The sequence below is a fragment of the Dunckerocampus dactyliophorus genome, chromosome 14, assembly GCF_027744805.1.
Source record: "Dunckerocampus dactyliophorus isolate RoL2022-P2 chromosome 14, RoL_Ddac_1.1, whole genome shotgun sequence".
Lineage (NCBI taxonomy): Eukaryota > Metazoa > Chordata > Actinopteri > Syngnathiformes > Syngnathidae > Dunckerocampus > Dunckerocampus dactyliophorus.
Window position 1 is genome coordinate 23477461 of NC_072832.1, and position 9544 is coordinate 23487004.

Below are 9544 nucleotides of genomic sequence, written 5' to 3' on the forward strand. Positions count from 1 at the left end.
TCATTTCCAGCACAGGCTGGTGGCGCAGACGCACTGCAAGAAGTGAGAAGAGGGCGGGAAACCCCATGAAAAATCCATGGCAGTCAATGCAAAAACATGGCCGATGGATGAGGGATTATTTGAAAGTGAAAAATACGCACAAAGCTTCCTTTTCCAGGCCAAGCAGTCTCTCCTACACGAATGCTCACACCGATTATTATTATTTCTGTTTTGTGCATGGTTTCTATGGCTATACCCCTTGATTGGAGGCACGGGCGTATTTAGTCATGTGGGGGCCCAAGGCAAAGTCCTTGGGTCCTTGTACTGCACTGATTTTTTTTTTTCTTAATTTTTACAAAAGTTGAGTGCAATGTAGGTCACTTTTTTCCTGCTTTTGAAATCCATTACAGTTATCTGTCATCTGAAGTTGCTAGTTTCATAGCCATGTTGAAATACACTCCCAAAAACATTTTTAAATATTAATGTTTACCATCTACTAACAAGTGTGAATATGAGAACATTCTCCTATTCCCTAGGCTCGTTAAAGTCCTTAAATTACTGTATTATTACTAACAAGTGAATCATCTCAATGCTTTTACTGTAAAGTATAAGATCATTAAGCAACAATTTAATATACTTTCCTGCTTTAATCCTCACATGTTTTTGTGATGAAAAGCATCACTCTCAGCTTCTTCTCTAGAACGACTGCACGGAAAAATGTACATAAGTTATCGCATGAAAACACATTTATGCTATTCCACTTAGTAAATATTGTATATGTTTTTGTGTCTACAGCCCTGTCCACACGGAACGTTCCTAGGATTTTTTTTTTTTGGCAGGTTGAAAAAAACCTCCCGTCCACACTGTGCCGAATTAGTAATTGTTGCATCCAGACGGAACGGATCACTGGGTGAAAACAATGTAATACACAAAGCACACCCACGGGTGGCGCTGTTAACACCAACCATGTGACGCGCCAAACTATAGAAGAAGAAAGAACGCATAAGTCCGTGTCTCTGGGCATCTCTGTGTGGAGTTTGCATGTTCTCCCCGTGTGTGCATGCGTGGGTTTTCTCCGGGTACTCGGGTTTCCTCCCACATTCCAAAAATATGCTTTCAGTTTAATTGGAGACTCTAAATTGTCCGTAGGTATGAATGTGAGTGTGAATGGTTGTTTGTCTATATGTGCCCTGTGATTGGCTGGCAACCAGTCCAGGGTGTAAACTGCCTCTCGACCAAAGTCAGCTGGGATAGGCTCCAGCATACTCCTGCAACCCTAATGAGGACAAGCGGCATAGAAAAAGGATGGATGGAGTAATTTGTTTTTGTTTTTTTGCAAACGTTTTTGTTGTCATGAGCACTATAAGCACTTGAATTAAGACTAAAATAGAAATATGTATTTCGGAATCAGCTTTATTGGCCATGTGTGTTACACTAGGAATTGGACTCCGGTCAACATCCCTCTCTGTTACAATTACAACAATAGTCAATAATTAAGCATTCAAGTTATTAAGTATTCGGTAGTTTGACAGCCTGAGGGAAGAAACTGTTTTTGTGTCTGGTTGTTTTGGCAAACAGAAGTCCTGAAGTCCACCGTTATCTCCACAGGCTTAAGCGGATTCAGTTCCAAGTTGTTGTGACCACACCAGGAGACCCACCTCGCGTCTATAAGCAGATTCAGCCAGTCACTGATGAGACCAATGTTTCACAGCTGGATCGCCTGAGGTACAGTCATTTGTATGTTTTTTTAAATTTGAAGTAAAAAAAATCCGTTTTTATGAGAGGTTTGGGGTCCCCCGGAAATCTCGAGACCCGAGGCAATTGCCTGTGTTTGCCTAATGGTAAGTCCGCCCCTAGTTGGAGGGGGTTGTGGGGAAGCCCCCCATCACAGTGACAGCTGGTCAACCTCAAAGCAATAAACCACCATCCCCCCACTTTTGCACTCAAACAAAGAACAGGTTAGGTCTGCTTTTGTTCCCCAATGTTCCTTTTGCATGCAAGCCTTCCTGCAAAGGCACAATGCAGTCCAAAAGTTGATCATGCTGAGCTCACTATAATAACATATCTTTGGAAAAAGCCCCCATGTTCCAGATCTTTAACTAAGAGTGGTACAAGCTACTCCAGACTCCCAAGCCGCCATGTCTTATGAGATTACACCATTTCATATCCTGTGTCTGTTTATCATGATAATGCAGTCCAGCCCAGGGCATTGAGAGGTTTTATTTACCACAGAGACAAGAATAAATCTATGAGAGACAGTTCCCAGAAGGACAGTAGCGGTAATAGACAAATGTCATTTTCATGGGCCACATTTTGGACGACATATGGAGAACACTGACTCGATTGTTACGCCGTAAGAAGATGGGTCGTGCGACCGTGCAACATAAATGGCAGCATTCAATAGCAGAATAGAACGCGCTGTCCTGCAGGGACCATATTGCCACATACAGGCAAGTCTGCCTGCTACTCTATATGGCTTTGTTGTTTTCACTTGAATTTTCACCTGGGACCAAGAATGACTCAACTGAAAACTAAAAGGCATTGAAATCATGCGATGCGATCAATTCCAATATTTCCTCAATTAGTGGCAGAGGGAGAAAAACAATGGGACATGCATTATAATAAGTACATTATTTTCTATTCATGTAGTTGATGTATTCATATAATACAACACAGTATGTGTGCTGATTTGACAATGGTAAAAAAAATTGTGGACAATCATGTTGGTTATTACATCACAGCATATAACAGCAATCCCCCAAATACCGTGCAAATATGCCCCCTAGTGGTCACAGTAATTTGCAGCTTGAATGGATAAGAAAATACAATAATCCCTCGAGGGAAAGACTTCTTGAGACGTCATCTGTACTTCTGTGAAGAAGGTGTCGGACGTTTCGCTCCTCATCCGAAGAGCTTCGTCAGCGAACTAATAAGTGCTGGTAGCCTAGGCCTTAAATACAGTAAGAGTGGGCGGAATTGGTGTGCCAACACCCTCCTCCTATTGGTTCCTTACACTAAGACTGGGCGGAGTTGTGGTCTAATCCTCTCCTCCCATTAGCACCTCCGATCAAAGGGAAATGTAGCTCCCTGTAGTTGGGTATGAACGACTCTGATACTGGCTCGTTAGCATCTATTGTTCTGGCTCGGCCCTGGCTTCACCTCATTTGCATGACTAAGAGCTGTGGGTCCCTCGTTAATCTCGGCTAATTGGTTCTAGACCCGACCGTGGTGAGTGAATTTCCGCAAAGAAAGATTTCTTACAGTATTTATAAAACTATTTATGACCTTCTAAATACATTTTTTAACATTTTTAACATTAGAGCCCATTAGAGCCCTCTAGAGATGAAATAACACCCCTATAGTCACCTTTACACTCCTATTACTCAATATAGTAGACATTATACTACTACTACTACTCTTCATTTCTAATGACTTCTTGAAGTATTACGTTCTGTACTCACTTATCATCCAACTATGTTTCTGTCAGCTATTAACTTTTCAGCAGTTATTATTACATATTTATTATGACTGTTATATAATTTATCGACAGTGATTATAAACCTTAACTTCTATTGTACCGCATTGTTATCCTGCCTTATCATTTTCTTATGTATTTCAAAATTGGCAAAGAGTACATTTGGAATACAGGAAGTGAACAAATGACAACTGATGTGGAACAGAGAGGGAGTAGGATTAAATAAACTTTGCTTTTTCTGACTCCTTTTTGGACATGTGGAATTGTACTATGTGATGTATTCCAATGTAAGTTGTATGTTTGTTCAAAATAAATTAAACCATTATCATAACAAGAAAAAATAAGACATATAAGACAAAACATAGACTCACACATGTAAGCATTGGGAGAGTTCCTTGTTGTTGCTCCTTTTTTAGTTCCCGTTTCTGTACAATACTTCCTGCGGTGGCTATTGTCTCATCAGTGTAAAATTACGGACACTTCGTGACCAGTGTAGAATACTACATATCATCACAACGTCTTTGAATGCGTCTTCTGAATGCCTTATATTTGTATTTTCCTTCATTTAGCCATTTTGATGCTTGAGCATGCTTCATTTAGGCCAAAAATACACAACATTTGCCTAACTATGCATATTGTTTGACTATTAATATTATTAATAGTCATATTAATATAATTTTTTCATTATTTTTTTTTAGCTATGGCCCTAAACTTTTGATCAGCTGCATCTGACGAACAGCTTATTTCACTTTGATGCTTGTTTGCAATGAATTGCTTACTCAAAATTGTTTTTTGTCACACTCCTGTTTCTTGTTTTTGCGTTTTGAACCTCTACTTAGAACCTCCTTAAGATCCAACATTACATATTTTTTTGTATTTTTTGTCTTAATTTTCACATTCATGCCTCACTACGACGGAGTATTAGGGCCACATTGAAAACAAATAATAATCTGAGGTTTCAAGAATAAAGGCGTACATTTCCTAGAATAAAGTATTACATTTTTGAGAAAAAAGTCGTAAATTTACGAGAATAAAGTTGTAAATAGAAAAAACTCATAACTTTACGTTACCTTTGCCAAAGTCCCACCTTTTCAGAGCTGCATGTTACGACGGAGTATTACAACCATCTGAGATTTAGAGAATAAAGTCGTAAATTTACAAGAAAAAACTTGTACCTTTATGTTACAGGCATTGCCTGAGACAGCTATGAAAAGGGGGGACTTATGTGACCTTTGGCCCTGGGCATGTGGAGGGGCAGGGTAAGGAATGCGGAAGTGAGAAGGGCAAATCTCTTTGTGCTACTGCTCTGTTTTGCTGCCACGTTATCAATAAACACTTTCCTGAAGCAAGAGAAAAGCTTCCTTCCTTCCTAAAGTGCCATGCTGTATTTTCCCTCTGACACGTATCACACATAATATTTGTTATGACTATTTTCTTGTAAATTTACAACTTTATTCTCATAATATTGCACATTTTTTTCTCGTAAATTTCGGACTTTTTACTCATAAAATTTAAGACTTTATTCTCGTAATATTACAACTTTTTCTCGTACATTTACGACTTTGTTCTCGTAATATGATTTTTTTCTTTGAAATTTCCAACTTTATTATCAAAATCACAGATTTGTTTTCAATGTGGCCCTAATATTCCGTCGTACCTGACAAGGTTATTTTGACTGTCACCATAGACTTTATCCATAAACATGAATCCCTAGAAATAAAGGCATATAGGGAGCGGCTGTCGATGTACCATTTGACACGTCGGACTTGCTTATGGCGTTATCATGGTGTCCTGTCCTGCAAAGCTGGCTTACGTCTGATGATGCCACTGCGGCATCTTCTTTTGCTTCTGTCATGAACTACGTGGTTGGCATGCACACCAGTCAATCACGTGCCTTAACCAATTATGTAGTGTATTGGAAACAAAGGCAGTTCATTAGAGATCACTTGCATCCAGAGGGAAAGGAATGGGGGAAATGATATCATTGCAAATTAATTCCAAATGATACTGTTACGAGTATTTGAAAAACTGGGTTTTTTTTTGCAGCAAAAGGCACGGCCACTTGTGCTCCCGACATCTGCTAATTTTCCCAACTGAGGTCAAAGAAGAAGCAAAGTTGAAAGGTCACAAACAGAGCATCCATGCACATGAACAGCAGAATTGTGTTTGCAACTCTCCAACAGGACTGGATTTGTTTTCTGTTCTATTCTCAGTTACATATGCTTACTTATGCATATTTTAAAATCAGAGCCCGCCCGACCAACAGTGGCGTCCAGGGGGAGATTTTGAATGGCACCCCCCTCCATCAGCAAGTTACATATGCTTACAGAAGTAACTGGAATAGCATTGTTCTTAAATGAATAAATAAATACAAAAACAATCTGAAATAAAAAACAAATGACCAAAAAAAGAAAAAGTAAATAAGCAATAGCAGTAATAAATTATAAATACAACAATCAACATCAAACTACTTAAATAACCGCACAGTTTGCACAATAATGCTCTTTATAAGATACATTTACACTATGTCCCAACTTTAAATAAAAACTACATGCAAAAGCGGTATAAAATACCTGTATACAACTATATGCAAAACTATGTACAATAATGGTGGGCACCGGGAGACTTATTTGTTATCATTTGTAATACAATATATACCAATGTGAGCTTTTCCATTCTAAGAGCTCATAGTAGCAACTTCTTTTAATTAGCAAGCCCTCGCTATATCGCAGTTCAAATATCGCTCCCTCACTATATCGCATTTTTTCAAATAATAATTCATTAATAAATGATGGCCGTTTCATGGTTGACTATAGCATATTATTAGTAAAAAAATATTGAAAGACAAGTTACAGTGGTGTGAGAGAGTGTTTGCCCCCTTCCTGATTTCTTTTTTTTGAATGTTTGTCACACTTAAATGTTTCAGATCATCAAACAAATTTACATATTAGTCAATGACAACACAACTGAACACAAAATGCAGTTTTTAAATGAAACTTTTTATTATTAAGGGAGAAAAAAAAATCCAAACCCACATGGTCCTGTGTGAAAAAGTGATTGCCCCCTGAACCTAATAACTGGTTGGGCCCCCCTTAGCAGCAACAACTGCAATCAAGCGTGTGTGATAACTTGCAATGAGTCTCTTACAGCGCTGTGGAGGAATTTTGGCCCAATCATCTTTGCAGAATTGTTGTCATTCAGCCACATTGGAGGGTTTTTCATCATGAAGCGCCTTTTTAAGGTCATTCCAAAGGTCATGCCACAGCATCTTAATAGGATTCAGGTCAGGACTTTGACGAGGCCACTCCAAAGTCTTCATTTTGTTTTTCTTCAGCCATTCAGAGGTGGACTTGCTGGTGTGTTTTGGATCATTGTCCTGCTGCAGAACCCAAGTTGGTTTCAGCTTGAGGTCAGCAACTGGTGGCCTTCAGGTTTTTTGGCAGCAGAATTGACAGGAGAATTCATGGTTCCATTTATCACAGCAAGTCTTCCAGGTCCTGAAGCAGCAAAACAGCTCCAGACCATCACACTACCACCACCATACTGTATTTTACTGTTGGTATGATGTTCTTTTTCAGAAATACGGCATTACTTTTACGCCAGATGTAATGTGACACACACCTTCCAAAAAGTTCAACTTTTTTCTCGTCAGACCACAGAGTATTTTCCCAAAGGTCTTGGAGATCATCAAGATTGCAAAATTGCAAAATTGAGACGAGCCTTCATGTCCTTTTTGTTCAGCAGTGGTTTTTGTTTTGAAACTCTGCCATGCAGGCCGTTTTTGCCCATTTATTCCATTCATTTCCATTTATTAACATCGACTCATAAATTGCGGAATTTCATTTAACACGGCCAGGTCTGGAACCAATTAACCGCAATAAATTACTCTAACTGTATTGAAGGTGAATTTTTTTCCTGATTTTTTGCCACCCCCTGGAGGCCACAGCCCCTTTAGCATCTGCCTATACAGTCGTCCCTCTTCACTTTGCGGTTGGAACATTGCTCCCTCACTCTATCGCAGTTTTTCAATAATTTATTCATTAATAAATGGTCAATTTTTGTGGTTGACTATGGCTTATTATTAGTTGAGTCATTTGTAGTATTCTACACTAATCTAGGTGTCAGTAATCTTACACTGATGAGACATTACCTTACATTACCTTGACTTGCACTGCATGGAGTCAGCCATGGATGCGGAGTGAAAAAAAGCTCTCCTCCCATTCGGTGTGGAAGTGGTACGTTTTTTGCTTCTTCCTTTGTCCTTATTTCATGTCTACAGGGCTCTAATAATGTTCAAAATGTATTTAGAAGGTTATAAACAGGTTTTATATGCTCTAACTATGAAAATATTGTTTATTAATATTGATTCTTACGTCGCAGAAATTCACTTACACGATCGGGTTTGGAACCAATTAACTGCGATAAACAATGGGAGACTGTATTGCCCAATGGGCCAGCCGGCTCTGTTTTAAGTGCACGCTCACAGGCCATGATATTAGAAACGGCTGTTGCAGTTCTTAAAAAAACAAAAAAAAAAAAAATGAAAACCAAAAAACACTTGATTTTTAAAAATAAACTATTTATTTACACGTTTGAGGCTCTATACATGACACTATTATCCATAAATATCCTCTACGTCAAGCTACATTTGCAATATATTTGTATTAGAAATAACGTTTGTGTGTGCGTGTGTGCGTATGCGTGCGTGCATGCGTGCATGTGTGTGCACTCCAGTGGTCCTGGCCATGTCCGGTTCCGCCACATATGCTCTGCAGACTTATAAGCTAGTATTTTTACTTTATGTAAGCAAGGGATTTAAAAAGGAAAGCCAACTGGCTTATGAGCAAATCCAATAATAGTCAAATCTTCTTACTTCTCTCCCCCACTTGCAGCTGACGGCATGTTTGGATTTTGTAAAAGCCTTACTACATAATAACAACAAGAGTATCATATATACTTTTTGGCGTGGAACTCTTCAACAACAACAACATAAAAAGTCTCATATTATTGATGCGCTTATATTTGGCATGGCAACACTGGCACACAATTAAATGGCTGACAATTTGAGATAATATAAATTTAAGATAATAAAGATAATAATAAAGATTGTATTATTATTAACTCATTGACTGCCAGCCATGTTCAGAGCGGAGTTTTGGCGCATTTTTGCTGAACTTTCAAGACCCAAAGAATATTGAGTTTTAGGACTACATGAACATTGAAACTAACATTGAAACTATCTTTCATCAGAAGAAAAAGTTTGGTTCTTGCCTTTTTGGGTCTTTAGATACTGGCGGTAGAACATAGGGTAGTTTCAGCAAAAACACCTGATTTTGACCAATAAAACAGAGAAAACGAGCTTTTTCTGCAGAGAAGCAAATTCAAGCAGAGTGACGGTGGGGTCTGCAGGATGTGGGGATGAATCCCTGCTGCTGACCGATCCAGACGGTAGCCACTCGTCAGAAGAATCAGGGTCAGGTTCTGAGTCACCCGACTCTGAACTGCTTCCGGTGTCAGTCTCCGGTGTCGCGGCACATGGCTCAGCAATGCTAACCACTAGCTTGTTGCTTCGGCTGCCATTGTCAACTGCATTTGTGTCTGGGTCACCTACATCACCCATGTCACCTCTATCTTTCACGATCGCGTCACTACTAAGGCAGATCCCCCCCCAGACAAGCTCTGTGACAGTGTTAGCTGCCTGTATTTTTGGTCTCCGCTTGATTTCTGCATGTGTTTCGCCATTTTCCTCTCTCAACCCACAATCCATCTTCTTCAGACAATCTCTCACTGCCTGTTGGAGGACAAGAGAACTGTTGCCCCCTACTGGGACAGAAATACATTGCTTACAGGTCAGAAATTCACACACAAGATGAATAAGACTGATCTGTAGCTCCGGCGAAAGAAAGCAAAAGACGTCAATAGACGTCTTTGGCAGTGAAAGAGTTAAGCATAGTGTTACGGTATTACTATAATATGTGTACTTAACATTGACATAAATCAAAGCCTAGGTCACAACTGGTCATACGGGCTCCTACGGCCTGTCTACGTGCAAAAAAAACAAGAAACGCATGGACCTGCTGATTTTAGAGC